The sequence below is a fragment of the Ambystoma mexicanum genome, chromosome 5q, assembly GCF_040938575.1.
Source record: "Ambystoma mexicanum isolate Mex_15411 chromosome 5q, UKY_AmexF1_1, whole genome shotgun sequence".
Classification (NCBI taxonomy): Eukaryota; Metazoa; Chordata; class Amphibia; order Caudata; family Ambystomatidae; genus Ambystoma; species Ambystoma mexicanum.
In genome coordinates this window covers 1,152,383,178-1,152,405,484 of record NC_090933.1, presented here as the reverse complement: position 1 = coordinate 1,152,405,484, position 22,307 = coordinate 1,152,383,178, and positions in this window count along the sequence as shown.

Here is a 22,307-nt window from a genome sequence, read left to right as displayed (position 1 = left end):
CCCGGTCATGCCCCGTGTCTCCCTGCTGTTACCCCCCACCCCCCACTCATGCCCCGAGTCTCTCTCCTGGTACCCCCCACCCCCCTCTCATGCCCCGTGTCTCTCTCCTGTTACCCTCCCACCCCCTCTCATGCCCCGTGTCTCTCTCCTGTTACACCCCACCCTCATGCCCTGTGTCTCTCTCCTGTTGCCCCCCACCCCCCGCTCATGCCCTGTCTCCCTCTCCTGTTACCCCGCACCCCCACTAATGCCCCATGTCTCCCTGCTGTTGCCCCCCAAACCCCGCTCATGCCCCGTGTCTCTCTCCTGTTACCCCCCACCCCCTGGTCATGCCCTGTGTCTCCCTGCTGTTGCCCCCACCCCCCGCTCATGCCCCGTGTCTCTCTCCTGTTACCCCCCCGCTCAGGCCCCGTGTCTCTAACCTGTTGCCCCCACCCCGCTCATGCCCCGTGTCTCTCTCCTGTTACCCCCTACCCCCCTCTCATGCCCCGTGTCTCTCTCCTGTTGCTTCCCACCCCAAGGCATGCCCCGTGTATCCCTGCTGTTGCCCCCCATCCCCCGCTCATGCCCCATGTCTCTCTCCTGTTACCCCCCACACCCCAGTCATGCCCCATGTCTCCCTGTTGTTGCCCCCCACCCCCTGCTCATGCCGCCTGTGTCTCTCCTGCTACCCCCCACCCCCTGGTCATGCCCCGTGTCTCCCTGCTGTTGCCCCCCACCCCCGCTCATGCCCCGTGTCTCTCTCCTGTTACCCCCACCCTCATTCTCCGTGTCTCTCTCCTGTTGCCCTCCACCCCGTGGTCATGCCCCGTGTCTCCCTGCTGTTGCCCCCAACCCACCGCTCATGCCCCGTGTGTCCCTGCTGTTACCCCCCACCACCCTCTAATGCCCCGTGTCTCCCTCGTGTTCCCCCACCCCCGCTCATTCCCCGTGTCTCCCTGCTGTTGCCCCCACCCCGCTCTCATGCCCCGTGTCTCTCTCATGTTACCCCCACCCCCCTCTCATGCCCTGTGTCTCTCTCATGTTGTCCCCCACACCTGGTCATGCCCAGGTTCTCCCTGCTGTTGCCCCCAAACCCTGCTCATGCCCTGTGTCTCTCTCCTGTTATCCCCCTCCCCCTGGTCATGCCCCGTGTCTCCCTGCTTTTGCCCTCCACCCCCCGCTCATGCCCTGTGTCTCTCTCCTGTTACCCCCACCCCCCGCTCAGGCCCCGTGTCTCTCTCCTGTTGCCCCCACCCCCGGTCATGCCCGGTGTCTCTCTGCTGTTGCCCCCCAGCCCCTGCTCATGCCCCGTGTCTCTCTCCTGTTACCCCCCTCCCCCCGCTCAGGCCCCATGTCTCTCTCCTGCTGCCCCCACCCCCAGTCATGCCCCGTGTCTCTCTGCTGTTGCCCCCCACCCCCGCTCATGCCCTGTGTCTCTCTCCTGTTCCCCCACCCACCGCTCATGCCCCGTGTCTCTCTCCTGTTACCCCCCACCCCCTGCTCATGCCCCGTGTCTTTCTCCTGTTGTCCCCCGCTCATGCCCTGTGTCTCTCTCCTGTTACCCCCCACCCCCTGCTCATGCCCCATGACTTTCTCCTGTTGCCCCCCTCTCATGCCCCATGTCTCTCTCCTGTTGCCCCCCACACCCCGGTCATGCCCCGTGTCTCCCTTTTGTTGCCCCCCACCCCCCACTCAAGCCCCGTGTCTCTCTCCTGTTATCCCCCACCCCCTGGTCATGCCCCGTGTCTCCCTGCTGTTGCCCCCCACACCCCGCTCATGCCCTGTGTCTCTCTCCTGTTCCCCCCCACCCCCGATCATGCCTCGTGTCTCCTCTGTCCCCCCCCTCATGCCCCGTGTCTCCCTGCTGTTGCCCCCCACCCCCCTCTCATGTCCCGTGTCTCTCTCCTGTTGCCCCCCACCCCCAGTCATGCCCCGTGTCTCCCTGCTGTTGCCCCCCACCCCCGCTCATGCCCCGTGTCTCTCTCCTGTTCCCCCACCCCCTGCTTATGCCTCGTGTCTCTACTGTACCCCCGACCCCCCGCTCATGCCCCGTGCCTTTCCCCTGTTGCCCCCCTGCTCATGTCACGTGTCTCCCTGCTGTTACCACTCACCCCCCGCTCATGCCCCATGTCTCTCTCCTGTTACCCCCACCCCCCTCTCATGCCCCGTGTATCCATTGTGTTCCCCCACCCCCCACTCATGCCCCGTGTCTCCCTGCTGTTGCCCCCCACCCCTTGCTCATGCCCCGTGTCTATCCTGTTACCCCCACCCCCTCTCATGCCCCGTGTCACTCTCCTATTGCCCCCCACTCCCCAATCATGCCTCGTGTCTCCCATCTGTTGCCCCCACCCCGGTCATGCCCCGTGTCTCCCTGCTGTTGCCCCCCAACCCCCGCTCAAGCCCTGTGTCTCTCTCCTGTTACCTCCACCCCCTCTCATGCCCCGTGTTTCCCCCATGTTCCCCCACCCCCCGCTCATGCCCCGTGTCTCTCTCCTGTTGCCCCCACCCCCCGCTCATGCCCCGTGACTCTCTCATGTTGCCCCCCACCCCCCGCTCATGCCCCGTGTCTCTCTCCTGTTGCTTCCCACCCCCAGGCATGCCCCGTGTATCCCTGCTGTTGCCCCCATCCCCCGCTAATGCCCCGTGTCTCCCTGCTGTTGCCCCCCACCCCCGCTCATGGCCCTTGTCTCCCTGCTGTTGCCCCCAATCCCCGCTCATGCCCCTTGTCTCCCTGCTGTTACCCCCCACCCCCTGCTCATGCCCCGAGTCTCCCTGCTGTTCCCCCCACCCCCTGGTCATGCCCCGTTTCTCCCTGCTGTTGCCCCCCACCCACAGCTCATGCCCCATGTCTCCCTGCTGTTACCCCCCTCTCATGCCCCGTGTCTCCCTCGTGTTCCACCCACCCCCCGCTCATGCCACGTGTCTCCCTGCTTTTGCCCCCACCCCCCTCTCATGCCCTGTGTCTCTCTCCTGTTACCCCCACCCCCTTCTCATGCCCTGTGTCTCTCTCCTGTTGTCCCCCCCACCCCTGGTCATGCCCCGTGTCTCCCTGCTGTTGCCCCCCACCCCCTGCTCATGCCCCATGTCTCTCTCCTGTTACCCCCCCGCTCAGGCCCTGTGTCTCTCTCCTGTTGCCCCCACCCCCGGTCATGCCCTGTGTCTCTCTCCTGTTGCCCCCGCCCCCCGCTCATGCCCTGTGTCTCTCTCCTGTTCCCCCCACTGCCGCTCATGCGCCGTGTCTCTCTCCTGTGCCCCCCACCCCCCCCCCCCCATGCCCCATGTCTCCCTGCTGTTGCCCCCCTATCATGCCCCATGTCTCTCTCCTGTTGCCCCCCACACCCCGGTCATGCCCCCTGTCTCCCTGTTGTTGTCCCCCACTCAAGCCCCGTGTCTCTCTCCTGTTACCCTCCACCCTCTGGTCATGCCCCGTGTCTCCCTGCTGTTCCCCCCACCCCGATCATGCCTCGTGTCTCCCCTTTTGCCCCCCACCCCCCTCTCATGCCCCGTGTCTCTCTCCTGTTGCCCCCAACCCCCCGGTCATGCCCCGTGTCTCTCTGCTGTTGCCCCTCACCCCCCTCTCATGCCCCGTGTCTCTCTCCTGTTGCCCCCCGCCCCCACCTTTGCCCTGTGTCTCTCTCCTGTTGCCCCCCCAGACATGCCCCATGTCTCTCTTCTGTTTCCCCCACCCCCTCTCATGCCCCGTGTCTCCCTCGTGTTCCCCCCACCCCCACTCATGCCCTGTGTCTCCCTCGTGTTCCCCCCACCCCCGCTCATGCCCAGTGTATCCATGATGTTGCCCCCCATCCCCCGCTCATGCCCCGTGTCTCCCTGCTGTTGCCTCCCTCCCGCGCTCATGCCCCGTGTCTCCCTGCTGTTGCCCCCACCCCGCTCTCATGCCCCGTGTCTCTCTCATGTTACCCCCACCCCCCTCTCATGCCCTGTGTCTCTCTCCTGTTGTCCCCCACACCTGGTCATGCCCAGTGTCTCCCTGCTGTTGCCCCCAAACCCTGCTCATGCCCTGTGTCTCTCTCCTGTTACCCCCCACCCCCTGGTCATGCCCCGTGTCTCCCTGCTGTTGCCTCCCACCCCCCGCTCATGCCCTGTGTCTCTCTCCTGTTACCCCCCACCCCCCGCTCAGGCCCCGTGTCTCTCTCCTGTTGCCCCCACCCCCGGTCATGCCCGGTGTCTCTCTGCTGTTGCCCCGCAGCCCCTGCTCATGCCCCGTGTCTCTCTCCTGTTACCCCCCTCCCCCCGCTCAGGCCCCGTGTCTCTCTCCTGCTGAACCACCCCCAGTCATGCCCCGTGTCTCTCTGCTGTTGCCCCCCACGCCCGTTCATGCCCCGTGTCTCTCTCCTGTTCCCCCCACCCCCCGCTCATGCCCCGTGTCTCTCTCCTGTTACCCCCCACCCCCCGCTCATGCCCCGTGTCTTTCTCCTGTTGTCCCCCGCTCATGCCCTGTGTCTCTCTCCTGTTACCCCCCACCCTCTGCTCATGCCCCATGACTTTCTCCTGTTGCCCCCCTCTCATGCCCCATGTCTCTCTCCTGTGCCCCCCACTCCCCCCTCATGCCCCATGTCTCCCTGCTGTTGCCCCCCTATCATGCCCCATGTCTCTCTCCTGTTGCCCCCACACCCCGGTCATGCCCCTGTCTCCCTGTTGTTGCCCCCCACTCAAGCCCCGTGTCTCTCTCCTGTTACCCTCCACCCTCTGGTCATGCCCCGTGTCTCCCTGCTGTTCCCCCCACCCCGATCATGCCTCGTGTCTCCCCTGTTGCCCCCCACCCCCCTCTCATGCCCCGTGTCTCTCTCCTGTTGCCCCCAACCCCCCGGTCATGCCCTGTGTCTCTTTGCTGTTGCCCCCCACCCCCCTCTCATGCCCCGTGTCTCTCTCCTGTTGCCCCCCACCCCCACCTTTGCCCTGTGTCTCTCTCCTGTTGCCCCCCCAGACATGCCCCATGTCTCTCTTCTGTGACCCCCACCCCTATCATGCCCCGTGTCTCCCTCGTGTTCCCCCCACCCCCACTCATGCCCTGTGTCTCCCTCGTGTTCCCCCCACCCCCGCTCATGCCCAGTGTATCCATGATGTTGCCCCCCATCCCCCGCTCATGCCCCGTGTCTCCCTGCTGTTGCCTCCCACCCGCGCTCATGCCCCGTGTCTCCCTGCTGTTGCCCCCACCCCGCTCTCATACCTCGTGTCTCTCTCATGTTACCCCCACCCCCCTCTCATGCCCTGTGTCTCTCTCCTGTTGTCCCCCACACCTGGTCATGCCCAGTGTCTCCCTGCTGTTGCCCCCAAACCCTGCTCATGCCCTGTGTCTCTATCCTGTTACCCCCCACCCCCTGGTCATGCCCCGTGTCTCCCTGCTGTTGCCCCCCACCCCCCGCTCATGCCCTGTGTCTCTCTCCTGTTACCCCCCACCCCCCGCTCAGGCCCCATGTCTCCCTGCTGTTGCCCCCCACCCCCCGCTCATGCCCAGTGTCTCTCTCCTGTTACCCCCCACCCCCCGCTCAGGCCCCATGTCTCTCTCCTGTTGCCCCCACCCCCGGTCATGCCCGGTGTCTCTCTGCTGTTGCCCCCCCAGCCCCTGCTCATGCCCCGTGTCTCTCTCCTGTTACCCCCCTCCCCCTGCTCAGGCCCCGTGTCTCTCTCCTGCTGAACCACCCCCAGTCATGCCCCGTGTCTCTCTGCTGTTGCCCCCCACCCCCGCTCATGCCCCGTGTCTCTCTCCTGTTCCCCCCACCCCCCGCTCATGCCCCGTGTCTCTCTCCTGTTACCCCCCACCCCCCGCTCATGCCCCGTGTCTTTCTCCTGTTGTCCCCCGCTCATGCCCTGTGTCTCTCTCCTGTTACCCCCCACCCCCTGCTCATGCCCCATGACTTTCTCCTGTTGCCCCCCTCTCATGCCCCATGTCTCTCTCCTGTTGCCCCCCAAACCCCGGTCATGCCCCGTGTCTCCCTGTTGTTGCCGCCCACCCCCCACTCATGCCCTGTGTCTCTCTCCTGTTCCCCCCAAGCCCCGATCATGCCTCGTGTCTCCCCTGTCCCCCCCTTCATGCCCCGTGTCTCTCTGCTGTTGCCCCCCACCCCCCGCTCATGTCCCGTGTCTCTCTCCTGTTGCCCCCCACCCCCCAGCCATGCCCTGTGTCTCCCTGCTGTTGCCCTCCACCCCCCGCTCATGCCCCGTGTCTCTCTCCTGTTCCCCCACCCCCTGCTTATGCCTCGTGTCTCTACTGTACCCCCGACCCCCGCTCATGCCCCGTGCCTTTCCCCTGTTGCCCCCCTGCTCATGTCACGTGTCTCCCTGCTGTTACCACTCACCCCCCGCTCATGCCCCATGTCTCTCTCCTGTTACCCCCACCCCCCTCTCATGCCCCGTGTATCCCTTGTGTTCCCCCACCCCCCACTCATGCCCCGTGTCTCCCTGCTATTGCCCCCCACCCCCTGCTCATGCCCTGTGTCTATCCTGTTACCCCCCACCCCCTCTCATGCCCCGTGTCACTCTCCTATTGCCCCCCACTCCCCAATCATGCCCCGTGTCTCCCATCTGTTGCCCCCACCTCGGTCATGCCCCGTGTCTCCCTGCTGTTGCCCCCCAACCCCCGCTCAGGCCCTGTGTCTCTCTCCTGTTACCTCCACCCCCTCTCATGCCCCGTGTTTCCCCCATGTTCCCCCACCCCCCGCTCATGCCCCGTGTCTCTCTCCTGTTGCCCCCACCCCCCGCTCATGCCCCGTGTCTCTCTCATGTTGCCCCCCACCCCCCGCTCATGCCCCGTGTCTCTCTCCTCTTACCCCCTACCCCCCTCTCATGCCCCGTGTCTCTCTCCTGTTGCTTCCCACCCCCAGGCATGCCCCGTGTATCCCTGCTGTTGCCCCCCATCCCCCGCTAATGCCCCGTGTCTCCCTGCTGTTGCCTCCCACCCCCGCTCATGGCCCGTGTCTCCCTGCTGTTGCCCCCAATCCCCGCTCATGCCCCGGGTCTCCCTGCTGTTACCCCCTACCCCCTGCTCGTGCCCTGAGTCTCCCTGCTGTTCCCCCCACCCCCTGGTCATGCCCCGTTTCTCCCTGCTGTTGCCCCCCACCCACCGCTCATGCCCCCTGTCTCCCTGCTGTTACTCCCCTCTCATGCCCCGTGTCTCCCTCGTGTTCCACCCACCCCCGCTCATGCCACGTGTCTCCCTGCTGTTGCCCCCACCCCCTCTCATGCCCTGTGTCTCTCTCCTGTTACCCCCACCCCCCTCTCATGCCCTGTGTCTCTCTCCTGTTGTCCCCCACACCCGGTCATGCCCAGTGTCTCCCTGCCCCAAACCCCCGCTCATGCCCCGTGTCTCTCTCCTATTACCCCCCACCCCTGGTCATGCCCCGTGTCTCCCTGCTGTTGCCCCCCACCCCCTGCTCATGCCCCATGTCTCTCTCCTGTTACCCCCCCGCTCAGGCCCTGTGTCTCTCTCCTGTTGCCCCCACCCCCGGTCACGCCCTGTGTCTCTCTCCTGTTGCCCCCACCCCCGTTCATGCCCTGTGTCTCTCTCCTGTTCCCCCCACCCCCGCTCATGCGCCGTGTCTCTCTCCTGTGCCCCCCACTCCCCCCTCAAGCCCCGTGTCTCCCTGCTGTTGCCCCCCTCTCATGCCCCATGTCTCTCTCCTGTTGCCCCCCACACCCCGGTCATGCCCCGTGTCTCCCTGTTGTTGCCCCCCACTCAAGCCCCGTGTCTCTCTCCTGTTACCCTCCACCCTCTGGTCATGCCCCGTGTCTCCCTGCTGTTCCCCCCACCCCCGATCATGCCTTGTGTCTCCCCTGTTGCCCCCCACCCCCCTCTCATGCCCCGTGTCTCTCTCCTGTTGCCCCCAACCCCCCGGTCATGCCCCGTGTCTCCCTGCTGTTGCCCCCCACCCCCCTCTCATGCCCCGTGTCTCTCTCCTGTTGCCCCCCACCCCCACCTTTGCCCTGTGTCTCTCTCCTGTTGCCCCCCAGTCATGCCCCATGTCTCTCTTCTGTTACCCCCACCCCCTCTCATGCCCCGTGTCTCCCTCGTGTTCCCCCCACCCCCACTCATGCCCTGTGTCTCCCTCGTGTTCCCCCCACCCCCGCTCATGCCCAGTGTATCCATGATGTTGCCCCCCATCCCCCGCTCATGCCCTGTGTCTCCCTGCTGTTGCCTCCCACCCCCGCTCATGCCCCGTGTATCCCTGCTGTTGCCCCATCCCCCGCTCATGCACCGTGTCTCCCTGCTGTTGCCCACCACCCCTGCTCATGCCTGTGTATCTCTCCTGTTACCCCCCACCCCCCTCTCATGCCCTGTGTCTCTCTCCTGTTGCCCCCCACCCCCTGGTTATGCCCCATGTCTCCCTGCTGTTGCCCCCCACCCCCCGCTCATGCCCCGTGTCTCTCTCCTGTTACCCCCCACCCCATCTCATGCCCCATGTCTCTCTCCTGTTACCCCCACCCCCCTCTCATGCCCTGTGTCTCTCTCCGGTTACCCTCCACCCCCCTCTCATGCCCCGTGTCTCTCTCCTGTTGCCCCCAACCCCCGGTCATGCCCCGTGTCTCCCTTCTGTTGCCCCCAACTCCCGGTCATGCCCCGTGTCTCTCTGCTGTTGCCCCCACCCCTGCTCATGCCCCGTGTCTCTCTCCTGTTACCCCCCTCCCCCACTCATGCCCTGTGTCTCCCTGCTGTTGCCCCCCACCCCCCGCTCATGCCCCGTGTCTCCCTGCTGTTGCCCCCACCCCCCGCTCATGCCCGTGTCTCTCTCCTGTTCCCCCCACCCCCCACTTCTGCCTCGTGTCTCTCCTGTTACCCCCTCCCCCGCTCATGCCCTGTGTCTCTCTCCTGTTGCCCCCTGCTCATGCCCCGTGTCTCCCTGCTGTTGCCCATCACCCCCGCTCATGCCCCGTGTCTCTCTCCGGTTACCCCCCACCCTCTCTCATGCCCAGTGTCTCCCTCGTGTTCCCCACACACCCAGCTCAAGCCCCTTGTCTCCCTGCTGTTGCCCCCACCCCCTGCTCATGCCCTGTGTCTCCCTCCTGTTGCCTCCCACCCCCCGGTCATGCCCCGTGTCTCCCTGCTGTTACCCCCCACCCCCCACTCACGCCCCGAGTCTCTCTCCTGTTACCCCCCACCCCCCTCTCATGCCCTGTGTCTCTCTACTGTTACCCTCCCACCCCCTCTCATGCCCCGTGTCTCTCTCCTGTTACACCCCACCCTCATGCCCTGTGTCTCTCTCCTGTTGCCCCCCACCTCCCGATCATGCCCCGTGTCTCCCTGCTGTTGCCCCCCACCCCCCGCTCATGCCCTGGCTCCCTCTCCTGTTACCCCCCACCCCCGCTAATGCCCCATGTCTCCCTGCTGTTGCCCCCACCCCCCTCTCATGCCCCGTGTCTCTCTCCTGTTACCCCCACCACCCTCTCATGCCCTGTGTCTCTCTCCTGTTGCCCCCACCCCCGGTCACGCCCTGTGTCTCTCTCCTGTTGCCCCCACCCCCGTTCATGCCCTGTGTCTCTCTCCTGTTCCCCCCACCCCCGCTCATGCGCCGTGTCTCTCTCCTGTGCCCCCACTCCCCCCTCATGCCCCGTGTCTCCCTGCTGTTGCCCCCCTCTCATGCCCCATGTCTCTCTCCTGTTGCCCCCCACGCCCCGGTCATGCCCCGTGTCTCCCTGTTGTTGCCCCCCACTCAAGCCCTGTGTCTCTCTCCTGTTACCCTCCACCCTCTGGTCATGCCCCGTGTCTCCCTGCTGTTCCCCCCACCCCCGATCATGCCTTGTGTCTCCTCTGTTGCCCCCCACCCCCCTCTCATGCCCCGTGTCTCTCTCCTGTTGCCCCCAACCCCCCGGTCATGCCCCGTGTCTCCCTGCTGTTGCCCCCCACCCCCCTCTCATGCCCCGTGTCTCTCTCCTGTTGCCCCCCACCCCCACCTTTGCCCTGTGTCTCTCTCCTGTTGCCCCCCCAGTCATGCCCCATGTCTCTCTTCTGTTACCCCCACCCCCTCTCATGCCCCGTGTCTCCCTCGTGTTCCCCCCACCCCCACTCATGCCCTGTGTCTCCCTCGTGTTCCCCTCACCCCCGCTCATGCCCAGTGTATCCATGATGTTGCCCCCCATCCCCTGCTCATGCCCCGTGTCTCCCTGCTGTTGCCTCCCACCCCCGCTCATGCCCCGTGTATCCCTGCTGTTGCCCCATCCCCCGCTCATGCACCGTGTCTCCCTGCTGTTGCCCACCACCCCTGCTCATGCCTGTGTCTCTCTCCTGTTACCCCCCGACCCCGGCTCATGCCCTGTGTCTCTCTCCTGTTACCCCCCACACCCCTCTCATGCCCTGTGTCTCTCTCCTGTTGCCCCCCACCCCCGCTCATGCCCAGTGTATCCATGATGTTGCCCCCCATCCCCTGCTCATGCCCCGTGTCTCCCTGCTGTTGCCTCCCACCCCCGCTCATGCCCCGTGTATCCCTGCTGTTGCCCCATCCCCCGCTCATGCACCGTGTCTCCCTGCTGTTGCCCACCACCCCTGCTCATGCCTGTGTCTCTCTCCTGTTACCCCCCGACCCCGGCTCATGCCCTGTGTCTCTCTCCTGTTACCCCCCACACCCCTCTCATGCCCCGTGTCTCTCTCCTGTTACCCCCACCCTCATTCTCCGTGTCTCTCTCCTGTTGCCCTCCACCCCCTGGTCATGCCCCGTGTCTCCCTGCTGTTGCCCCCAACCCACCGCTCATGCCCCGTGTGTCCCTGCTGTTACCCCCACCACCCTCTAATGCCCCGTGTCTCCCTCGTGTTCCCCCACCCCCGCTCATTCCCCGTGTCTCCCTGCTGTTGCCCCCACCCCGCTCTCATGCCCCGTGTCTCTCTCATGTTACCCCCACCCCCCTCTCATGCCCTGTGTCTCTCTCATGTTGTCCCCCACACCTGGTCATGCCCAGGTTCTCCCTGCTGTTGCCCCCAAACCCTGCTCATGCCCTGTGTCTCTCTCCTGTTATCCCCCTCCCCCTGGTCATGCCCCGTGTCTCCCTGCTTTTGCCCTCCACCCCCCGCTCATGCCCTGTGTCTCTCTCCTGTTACCCCCACCCCCCGCTCAGGCCCCGTGTCTCTCTCCTGTTGCCCCCACCCCCGGTCATGCCCGGTGTCTCTCTGCTGTTGCCCCCCAGCCCCTGCTCATGCCCCGTGTCTCTCTCCTGTTACCCCCCTCCCCCCGCTCAGGCCCCATGTCTCTCTCCTGCTGCCCCCACCCCCAGTCATGCCCCGTGTCTCTCTGCTGTTGCCCCCCACCCCCGCTCATGCCCCGTGTCTCTCTCCTGTTCCCCCACCCACCGCTCATGCCCCGTGTCTCTCTCCTGTTACCCCCCACCCCCTGCTCATGCCCCGTGTCTTTCTCCTGTTGTCCCCCGCTCATGCCCTGTGTCTCTCTCCTGTTACCCCCCACCCCCTGCTCATGCCCCATGACTTTCTCCTGTTGCCCCCCTCTCATGCCCCATGTCTCTCTCCTGTTGCCCCCCACACCCCGGTCATGCCCCGTGTCTCCCTGTTGTTGCCCCCCACCCCCCACTCAAGCCCCGTGTCTCTCTCCTGTTATCCCCCACCCCCTGGTCATGCCCCGTGTCTCCCTGCTGTTGCCCCCCACACCCCGCTCATGCCCTGTGTCTCTCTCCTGTTCCCCCCCACCCCCGATCATGCCTCGTGTCTCCTCTGTCCCCCCCCTCATGCCCCGTGTCTCCCTGCTGTTGCCCCCCACCCCCCTCTCATGTCCCGTGTCTCTCTCCTGTTGCCCCCCACCCCCAGTCATGCCCCGTGTCTCCCTGCTGTTGCCCCCCACCCCCGCTCATGCCCCGTGTCTCTCTCCTGTTCCCCCACCCCCTGCTTATGCCTCGTGTCTCTACTGTACCCCCGACCCCCCGCTCATGCCCCGTGCCTTTCCCCTGTTGCCCCCCTGCTCATGTCACGTGTCTCCCTGCTGTTACCACTCACCCCCCGCTCATGCCCCATGTCTCTCTCCTGTTACCCCCACCCCCCTCTCATGCCCCGTGTATCCCTTGTGTTCCCCCACCCCCCACTCATGCCCCGTGTCTCCCTGCTGTTGCCCCCCACCCCTTGCTCATGCCCCGTGTCTATCCTGTTACCCCCCACCCCCTCTCATGCCCCGTGTCACTCTCCTATTGCCCCCCACTCCCCAATCATGCCTCGTGTCTCCCATCTGTTGCCCCCACCCCGGTCATGCCCCGTGTCTCCCTGCTGTTGCCCCCCAACCCCCGCTCAAGCCCTGTGTCTCTCTCCTGTTACCTCCACCCCCTCTCATGCCCCGTGTTTCCCCCATGTTCCCCCACCCCCCGCTCATGCCCCGTGTCTCTCTCCTGTTGCCCCCACCCCCCGCTCATGCCCCGTGTCTCTCTCATGTTGCCCCCCACCCCCCGCTCATGCCCCGTGTCTCTCTCCTGTTGCTTCCCACCCCCAGGCATGCCCCGTGTATCCCTGCTGTTGCCCCCCATCCCCCGCTAATGCCCCGTGTCTCCCTGCTGTTGCCCCCCACCCCCGCTCATGGCCCTTGTCTCCCTGCTGTTGCCCCCAATCCCCACTCATGCCCCTTGTCTCCCTGCTGTTACCCCCCACCCCCTGCTCATGCCCCGAGTCTCCCTGCTGTTCCCCCCACCCCCTGGTCATGCCCCGTTTCTCCCTGCTGTTGCCCCCCACCCACAGCTCATGCCCCATGTCTCCCTGCTGTTACCCCCCTCTCATGCCCCGTGTCTCCCTCGTGTTCCACCCACCCCCCGCTCATGCCACGTGTCTCCCTGCTGTTGCCCCCACCCCCCTCTCATGCCCTGTGTCTCTCTCCTGTTACCCCCACCCCCTTCTCATGCCCTGTGTCTCTCTCCTGTTGTCCCCCCCACCCCTGGTCATGCCCCGTGTCTCCCTGCTGTTGCCCCCCACCCCCTGCTCATGCCCCATGTCTCTCTCCTGTTACCCCCCCGCTCAGGCCCTGTGTCTCTCTCCTGTTGCCCCCACCCCCGGTCATGCCCTGTGTCTCTCTCCTGTTGCCCCCACCCCCCGCTCATGCCCTGTGTCTCTCTCCTGTTCCCCCCACTGCCGCTCATGCGCCGTGTCTCTCTCCTGTGCCCCCCACCCCCCCATGCCCCATGTCTCCCTGCTGTTGCCCCCCTATCCTGCCCCATGTCTCTCTCCTGTTGCCCCCCACACCCCGGTCATGCCCCCTGTCTCCCTGTTGTTGTCCCCCACTCAAGCCCCGTGTCTCTCTCCTGTTACCCTCCACCCTCTGGTCATGCCCCGTGTCTCCCTGCTGTTCCCCCCACCCCGATCATGCCTCGTGTCTCCCCTTTTGCCCCCCACCCCCCTCTCATGCCCCGTGTCTCTCTCCTGTTGCCCCCAACCCCCCGGTCATGCCCCGTGTCTCTCTGCTGTTGCCCCTCACCCCCCTCTCATGCCCCGTGTCTCTCTCCTGTTGCCCCCCGCCCCCACCTTTGCCCTGTGTCTCTCTCCTGTTGCCCCCCCAGACATGCCCCATGTCTCTCTTCTGTTTCCCCCACCCCCTCTCATGCCCCGTGTCTCCCTCGTGTTCCCCCCACCCCCACTCATGCCCTGTGTCTCCCTCGTGTTCCCCCCACCCCCGCTCATGCCCAGTGTATCCATGATGTTGCCCCCCATCCCCCGCTCATGCCCCGTGTCTCCCTGCTGTTGCCTCCCTCCCGCGCTCATGCCCCGTGTCTCCCTGCTGTTGCCCCCACCCCGCTCTCATGCCCCGTGTCTCTCTCATGTTACCCCCACCCCCCTCTCATGCCCTGTGTCTCTCTCCTGTTGTCCCCCACACCTGGTCATGCCCAGTGTCTCCCTGCTGTTGCCCCCAAACCCTGCTCATGCCCTGTGTCTCTCTCCTGTTACCCCCCACCCCCTGGTCATGCCCCGTGTCTCCCTGCTGTTGCCTCCCACCCCCCGCTCATGCCCTGTGTCTCTCTCCTGTTACCCCCCACCCCCCGCTCAGGCCCCGTGTCTCTCTCCTGTTGCCCCCACCCCCGGTCATGCCCGGTGTCTCTCTGCTGTTGCCCCCCAGCCCCTGCTCATGCCCCGTGTCTCTCTCCTGTTACCCCCCTCCCCCCGCTCAGGCCCCGTGTCTCTCTCCTGCTGAACCACCCCCAGTCATGCCCCGTGTCTCTCTGCTGTTGCCCCCCACGCCCGTTCATGCCCCGTGTCTCTCTCCTGTTCCCCCCACCCCCCGCTCATGCCCCGTGTCTCTCTCCTGTTACCCCCCACCCCCCGCTCATGCCCCGTGTCTTTCTCCTGTTGTCCCCCTCTCATGCCCCATGTCTCTCTCCTGTGCCCCCCACTCCCCCCTCATGCCCCATGTCTCCCTGCTGTTGCCCCCCTATCATGCCCCATGTCTCTCTCCTGTTGCCCCCACACCCCGGTCATGCCCCCTGTCTCCCTGTTGTTGCCCCCCACTCAAGCCCCGTGTCTCTCTCCTGTTACCCTCCACCCTCTGGTCATGCCCCGTGTCTCCCTGCTGTTCCCCCCACCCCGATCATGCCTCGTGTCTCCCCTGTTGCCCCCCACCCCCCTCTCATGCCCCGTGTCTCTCTCCTGTTGCCCCCAACCCCCCGGTCATGCCCTGTGTCTCTTTGCTGTTGCCCCCCACCCCCCTCTCATGCCCCGTGTCTCTCTCCTGTTGCCCCCCACCCCCACCTTTGCCCTGTGTCTCTCTCCTGTTGCCCCCCCAGACATGCCCCATGTCTCTCTTCTGTGACCCCCACCCCTATCATGCCCCGTGTCTCCCTCGTGTTCCCCCCACCCCCACTCATGCCCTGTGTCTCCCTCGTGTTCCCCCCACCCCCGCTCATGCCCAGTGTATCCATGAGGTTGCCCCCCATCCCCCGCTCATGCCCCGTGTCTCCCTGCTGTTGCCTCCCACCCGCGCTCATGCCCCGTGTCTCCCTGCTGTTGCCCCCACCCCGCTCTCATACCCCGTGTCTCTCTCATGTTACCCCCACCCCCCTCTCATGCCCTGTGTCTCTCTCCTGTTGTCCCCCACACCTGGTCATGCCCAGTGTCTCCCTGCTGTTGCCCCCAAACCCTGCTCATGCCCTGTGTCTCTATCCTGTTACCCCCCACCCCCTGGTCATGCCCCGTGTCTCCCTGCTGTTGCCCCCACCCCCCGCTCATGCCCTGTGTCTCTCTCCTGTTACCCCCCACCCCCCGCTCAGGCCCCATGTCTCTCTCCTGTTGCCCCTACCCCCGGTCATGCCCGGTGTCTCTCTGCTGTTGCCCCCCCAGCCCCTGCTCATGCCCCGTGTCTCTCTCCTGTTACCCCCCTCCCCCTGCTCAGGCCCCGTGTCTCTCTCCTGCTGAACCACCCCCAGTCATGCCCCGTGTCTCTCTGCTGTTGCCCCCCACCCCCGCTCATGCCCCGTGTCTCTCTCCTGTTCCCCCCACCCCCCGCTCATGCCCCGTGTCTCTCTCCTGTTACTCCCCACCCCCCGCTCATGCCCCGTGTCTTTCTCCTGTTGTCCCCCGCTCATGCCCTGTGTCTCTCTCCTGTTACCCCCCACCCCCTGCTCATGCCCCATGACTTTCTCCTGTTGCCCCCCTCTCATGCCCCATGTCTCTCTCCTGTTGCCCCCCACACCCCGGTCATGCCCCGTGTCTCCCTGTTGTTGCCGCCCACCCCCCACTCATGCCCTGTGTCTCTCTCCTGTTCCCCCCAAGCCCCGATCATGCCTCGTGTCTCCCCTGTCCCCCCCTTCATGCCCCGTGTCTCTCTGCTGTTGCCCCCCACCCCCCGCTCATGTCCCGTGTCTCTCTCCTGTTGCCCCCCACCCCCCAGCCATGCCCTGTGTCTCCCTGCTGTTGCCCTCCACCCCCCGCTCATGCCCCGTGTCTCTCTCCTGTTCCCCCACCCCCTGCTTATGCCTCGTGTCTCTACTGTACCCCCGACCCCCGCTCATGCCCCGTGCCTTTCCCCTGTTGCCCCCCTGCTCATGTCACGTGTCTCCCTGCTGTTACCACTCACCCCCCGCTCATGCCCCATGTCTCTCTCCTGTTACCCCCACCCCCCTCTCATGCCCCGTGTATCCCTTGTGTTCCCCCACCCCCCACTCATGCCCCGTGTCTCCCTGCTATTGCCCCCCACCCCCTGCTCATGCCCTGTGTCTATCCTGTTACCCCCACCCCCTCTCATGCCCCGTGTCACTCTCCTATTGCCCCCCACTCCCCAATCATGCCCCGTGTCTCCCATCTGTTGCCCCCACCTCGGTCATGCCCCGTGTCTCCCTGCTGTTGCCCCCCAACCCCCGCTCAGGCCCTGTGTCTCTCTCCTGTTACCTCCACCCCCTCTCATGCCCCGTGTTTCCCCCATGTTCCCCCACCCCCCGCTCATGCCCCGTGTCTCTCTCCTGTTGCCCCCACCCCCCGCTCATGCCCCGTGTTTCTCTCATGTTGCCCCCCACCCCCCGCTCATGCCCCGTGTCTCTCTCCTCTTACCCCCTACCCCCCTCTCATGCCCCGTGTCTCTCTCCTGTTGCTTCCCACCCCCAGGCATGCCCCGTGTATCCCTGCTGTTGCCCCCCATCCCCCGCTAATGCCCCGTGTCTCCCTGCTGTTGCCTCCCACCCCCGCTCATGGCCCGTGTCTCCCTGCTGTTGCCCCCAATCCCCGCTCATGCCCCGGGTCTCCCTGCTGTTACCCCCTACCCCCTGCTCGTGCCCTGAGTCTCCCTGCTGTTCCCCCCACCCCCTGGTCATGCCCCGTTTCTCCCTGCTGTTGCCCCCCACCCACCGCTCATGCCCCATGTCTCCCTGCTGTTACCCCCCTCTCATGCCCCGTGTCTCCCTCGTGTTCCACCCACCCCCGCTCATGCCACGTGTCTCCCTGCTGTTGCCCCCACCCCCTCTCATGCCCTGTGTCTCTCTCCTGTTACCCCCACCCCCCTCTCATGCCCTGTGTCTCTCTCCTGTTGTCCCCCACACCCGGTCATGCCCAGTGTCTCCCTGCCCCAAACCCCCGCTCATGCCCCGTGTCTCTCTCCTATTACCCCCCACCCCTGGTCATGCCCCGTGTCTCCCTGCTGTTGCCCCCCACCCCCTGCTCATGCCCCATGTCTCTCTCCTGTTACCCCCCCGCTCAGGCCCTGTGTCTCTCTCCTGTTGCCCCCACCCCCGGTCACGCCCTGTGTCTCTCTCCTGTTGCCCCCACCCCCGTTCATGCCCTGTGTCTCTCTCCTGTTCCCCCCACCCCCGCTCATGCGCCGTGTCTCTCTCCTGTGCCCCCCACTCCCCCCTCATGCCCCGTGTCTCCCTGCTGTTGCCCCCCTCTCATGCCCCATGTCTCTCTCCTGTTGCCCCCCACACCCCGGTCATGCCCCGTGTCTCCCTGTTGTTGCCCCCCACTCAAGCCCCGTGTCTCTCTCCTGTTACCCTCCACCCTCTGGTCATGCCCCGTGTCTCCCTGCTGTTCCCCCCACCCCCGATCATGCCTTGTGTCTCCCCTGTTGCCCCCCACCCCCCTCTCATGCCCCGTGTCTCTCTCCTGTTGCCCCCAACCCCCCAGTCATGCCCCGTGTCTCCCTGCTGTTGCCCCCCACCCCCCTCTCATGCCCCGTGTCTCTCTCCTGTTGCCCCCCACCCCCACCTTTGCCCTGTGTCTCTCTCCTGTTGCCCCCCAGTCATGCCCCATGTCTCTCTTCTGTTACCCCCACCCCCTCTCATGCCCCGTGTCTCCCTCGTGTTCCCCCCACCCCCACTAATGCCCTGTGTCTCCCTCGTGTTCCCCCCACCCCCGCTCATGCCCAGTGTATCCATGATGTTGCCCCCCATCCCCCGCTCATGCCCTGTGTCTCCCTGCTGTTGCCTCCCACCCCCGCTCATGCCCCGTGTATCCCTGCTGTTGCCCCATCCCCCGCTCATGCACCGTGTCTCCCTGCTGTTGCCCACCACCCCTGCTCATGCCTGTGTCTCTCTCCTGTTACCCCCCACCCCCCTCTCATGCCCTGTGTCTCTCTCCTGTTGCCCCCCACCCCCTGGTTATGCACCATGTCTCCCTGCTGTTGCCCCCCACCCCCCGCTCATGCCCCGTGTCTCTCTCCTGTTACCCCCCACCCCATCTCATGCCCCATGTCTCTCTCCTGTTACCCCCACCCCCCTCTCATGCCCTGTGTCTCTCTCCGGTTACCCTCCACCCCCCTCTCATGCCCCGTGTCTCTCTCCTGTTGCCCCCAACCCCCGGTCATGCCCCGTGTCTCCCTTCTGTTGCCCCCAACTCCCGGTCATGCCCCGTGTCTCTCTGCTGTTGCCCCCACCCCTGCTCATGCCCCGTGTCTCTCTCCTGTTACCCCCCTCCCCCACTCATGCCCTGTGTCTCCCTGCTGTTGCCCCCCACCCCCCGCTCATGCCCCGTGTCTCCCTGCTGTTGCCCCCACCCTCCGCTCATGCCCCGTGTCTCTCTCCTGTTCCCCCCACCCCCCAGTTCTGCCTCGTGTCTCTCCTGTTACCCCCTCCCCCGCTCATGCCCTGTGTCTCTCTCCTGTTGCCCCCTGCTCATGCCCCGTGTCTCCCTGCTGTTGCCCATCACACCCGCTCATGCCCCGTGTCTCTCTCCGGTTACCCCCCACCCTCTCTCATGCCCAGTGTCTCCCTCGTGTTCCCCACACGCCCAGCTCAAGCCCCTTGTCTCCCTGCTGTTGCCCCCACCCCCTGCTCATGCCTTGTGTCTCCCTCCTGTTGCCTCCCACCCCCCGGTCATGCCCGTGTCTCCCTGCTGTTACCCCCCACCCCCCACTCACGCCCCGAGTCTCTCTCCTGTTACCCCCCACCCCCCTCTCATGCCCTGTGTCTCTCTACTGTTACCCTCCCACCCCCTCTCATGCCCCGTGTCTCTCTCCTGTTACACCCCACCCTCATGCCCTGTGTCTCTCTCCTGTTGCCCCCCACCTCCCGATCATGCCCCGTGTCTCCCTGCTGTTGCCCCCCACCCCCCGCTCATGCCCTGGCTCCCTCTCCTGTTACCCCCCACCCCCGCTAATGCCCCATGTCTCCCTGCTGTTGCCCCCAGCCCCCTCTCATGCCCCGTGTCTCTCTCCTGTTACCCCCACCACCCTCTCATGCCCTGTGTCTCTCTCCTGTTGCCCCCACCCCCGGTCATGCCCTGTGTCTCTCTCCTGTTGCCCCCACCCCCGTTCATGCCCTGTGTCTCTCTCCTGTTCCCCCCACCCCCGCTCATGCGCCGTGTCTCTCTCCTGTGCCCCCACTCCCCCCTCATGCCCCGTGTCTCCCTGCTGTTGCCCCCCTCTCATGCCCCATGTCTCTCTCCTGTTGCCCCCCACGCCCCGGTCATGCCCCGTGTCTCCCTGTTGTTGCCCCCCACTCAAGCCCTGTGTCTCTCTCCTGTTACCCTCCACCCTCTGGTCATGCCCCGTGTCTCCCTGCTGTTCCCCCCACCCCCGATCATGCCTTGTGTCTCCTCTGTTGCCCCCCACCCCCCTCTCATGCCCCGTGTCTCTCTCCTGTTGCCCCCAACCCCCCGGTCATGCCCCGTGTCTCCCTGCTGTTGCCCCCCACCCCCCTCTCATGCCCCGTGTCTCTCTCCTGTTGCCCCCCACCCCCACATTTGCCCTGTGTCTCTCTCCTGTTGCCCCCCAGTCATGCCCCATGTCTCTCTTCTGTTACCCCCACCCCCTCTCATGCCCCGTGTCTCCCTCGTGTTCCCCCCACCCCCACTCATGCCCTGTGTCTCCCTCGTGTTCCCCCCACCCCCGCTCATGCCCAGTGTATCCATGATGTTGCCCCCCATCCCCTGCTCATGCCCCGTGTCTCCCTGCTGTTGCCTCCCACCCCCGCTCATGCCCCGTGTATCCCTGCTGTTGCCCCATCCCCCGCTCATGCACCGTGTCTCCCTGCTGTTGCCCACCACCCCTGCTCATGCCTGTGTCTCTCTCCTGTTACCCCCCGACCCCGGCTCATGCCCTGTGTCTCTCTCCTGTTACCCCCCACACCCCTCTCATGCCCTGTGTCTCTCTCCTGTTGCCCCCCACCCCCTGGTTATGCCCCATGTCTCCCTGCTGTTGCCCCCCACCCCCCGCTCATGCCCTGTGTCTCTCTCCTGTTACCCCCCACCCCATCTCATGCCCCATGTCTCTCTCCTGTTACCCCCACCTCCCTCTCATGCCCTGTGTCTCTCTCCGGTTACCCTCCACCCCCCTCTCATGCCCCGTGTCTCTCTCCTGTTGCCCCCAACCCCCGGTCATGCCCCGTGTCTCCCTTCTGTTGCCCCCAACTCCCGGTCATGCCCCGTGTCTCTCTGCTGTTGCCCCCACCCCTGCTCATGCCCCGTGTCTCTCTCCTGTTACCCCCCTCCCCCACTCATGCCCTGTGTCTCCCTGCTGTTGCCCCCCACCCCCCGCTCATGCCCCGTGTCTCCCTGCTGTTGCCCCCACCCCCCGCTCATGCCCCGTGTCTCTCTCCTGTTCCCCCCTCCCCCCACTTCTGCCTCGTGTCTCTCCTGTTACCCCCTCCCCCGCTCATGCCCTGTGTCTCTCTCCTGTTGCCCCCTGCTCATGCCCCGTGTCTCCCTGCTGTTGCCCATCACCCCCGCTCATGCCCCGTGTCTCTCTCCGGTTACCCCCCACCCCCTCTCATGCCCAGTGTCTCCCTCGTGTTCCCCACACACCCAGCTCAAGCCCCTTGTCTCCCTGCTGTTGCCCCCACCCCCTGCTCATGCCCCGTGTCTCCCTCCTGTTGCCTCCCACCCCCCGGTCATGCCCCGTGTCTCCCTGCTGTTACCCCCCACCCCCCACTCATGCCCCGAGTCTCACTCCTGTTACCCCCCACCCCCCTCTCATGCCCTGTGTCTCTCTACTGTTACCCTCCCACCCCCTCTCATGCCCCGTGTCTCCCTGCTGTTGCCCCCCACCGCCCCGCTCATGCCCTGGCTCCCTCTCCTGTTACCCCCCACCCCCGCTAATGCCCCATGTCTCCCTGCTGTTGCCCCCACCCCCCTCTCATGCCCCGTGTCTCTCTCCTGTTACCCCCACCACCCTCTCATGCCCTGTGTCTCTCTCCTGTTGTCCCTCACACCCGGTCATGCCCCTTGTCTCCCTGCTGTTGCCCCCCAAACCCCGCTCATGCCCCGTGTCTCTCTCCTGTTACCCCCCAACCCCCGCTCATGCCCCGTGTCTCCCTGCTGTTGCTCCCACCCCCCGCTCATGCCCCGTGTCTCTCTCCTGTTCCCCCCACCCCCCACTTCTGCCTCGTGTCTCTCCGGTTACCCCCTCCCCCGCTCATGCCCCGTGTCTCTCTCCTGTTGCCCCCTGCTCATGCCCCGTGTCTCCCTGCTGTTGCCCATCACCCCCGCTCATGCCCCGTGTCTCTCTCCGGTTACCCCCCACCCCCTCTCATGACCAGTGTCTCCCTCGTGTTCCCCACACACCCAGCTCAAGCCCCTTGTCTCCCTGCTGTTGCCCCCACCCCCTGCTCATGCCCCGTGTCTCCCTCCTGTTGCCTCCCACCCCCCGGTCATGCCCCGTGTCTCCCTGCTGTTACCCCCCACCCCCCACTCATGTCCCGAGTCTCTCTCCTGTTACCCCCCACCCCCCTCTCATGCCCCGTGTCTCTCTACTGTTACCCTCCCACCCCCTCTCATGCCCCGTGTCTCTCTCCTGTTACACCCCACCCTCATGCCCTGTGTCTCTCTCCTGTTGCCCCCCACCCCCGGTCATGCCCTGTGTATCCCTGCTGTTGCCCCCCACCCCCCGCTCATGCCCTGGCTCCCTCTCCTGTTACCCCCCACCCCCGCTAATGCCCCATGTCTCCCTGCTGTTGCCCCCACCCCCCTCTCATGCCCCGTGTCTCTCTCCTGTTACCCCCACCACCCTCTCATGCCCTGTGTCTCTCTCCTGTTGTCCCTCACACCCGGTCATGCCCCTTGTCTCCCTGCTGTTGCCCCCCAAACCGCGCTCATGCCCCGTGTCTCTCTCCTGTTACCCCCCACCCCCTGGTCATGCCCTGTGTCTCCCTGCTGTTGCCCCCACCCCCCGCTCATGCCCCGTGTCTCTCTCCTGTTACCCCCCCCGCTCAGGCCCCGTGTCTCTAACCTGTTGCCCCCACCCCGCTCATGCCCTGTGTCTCTCTCCTCTTCCCCCCACCCCCCGCTTATGCCGCGTGTCTCTCCTGTTACCCTCCACCCCCGTTTATGCCCCGTGTCTTTCTCCTGTTGCCCCCCCGCTCATGCCCCATGTCTCTCTCCTGTTACCCCCCACACCCCAGTCATGCCCCATGTCTCCCAGTTGTTGCCCCCCACCCCCTGCTCATGCCGCCTGTCTCTCTCCTGCTACCCCCCACCCCCTGGTCATGCC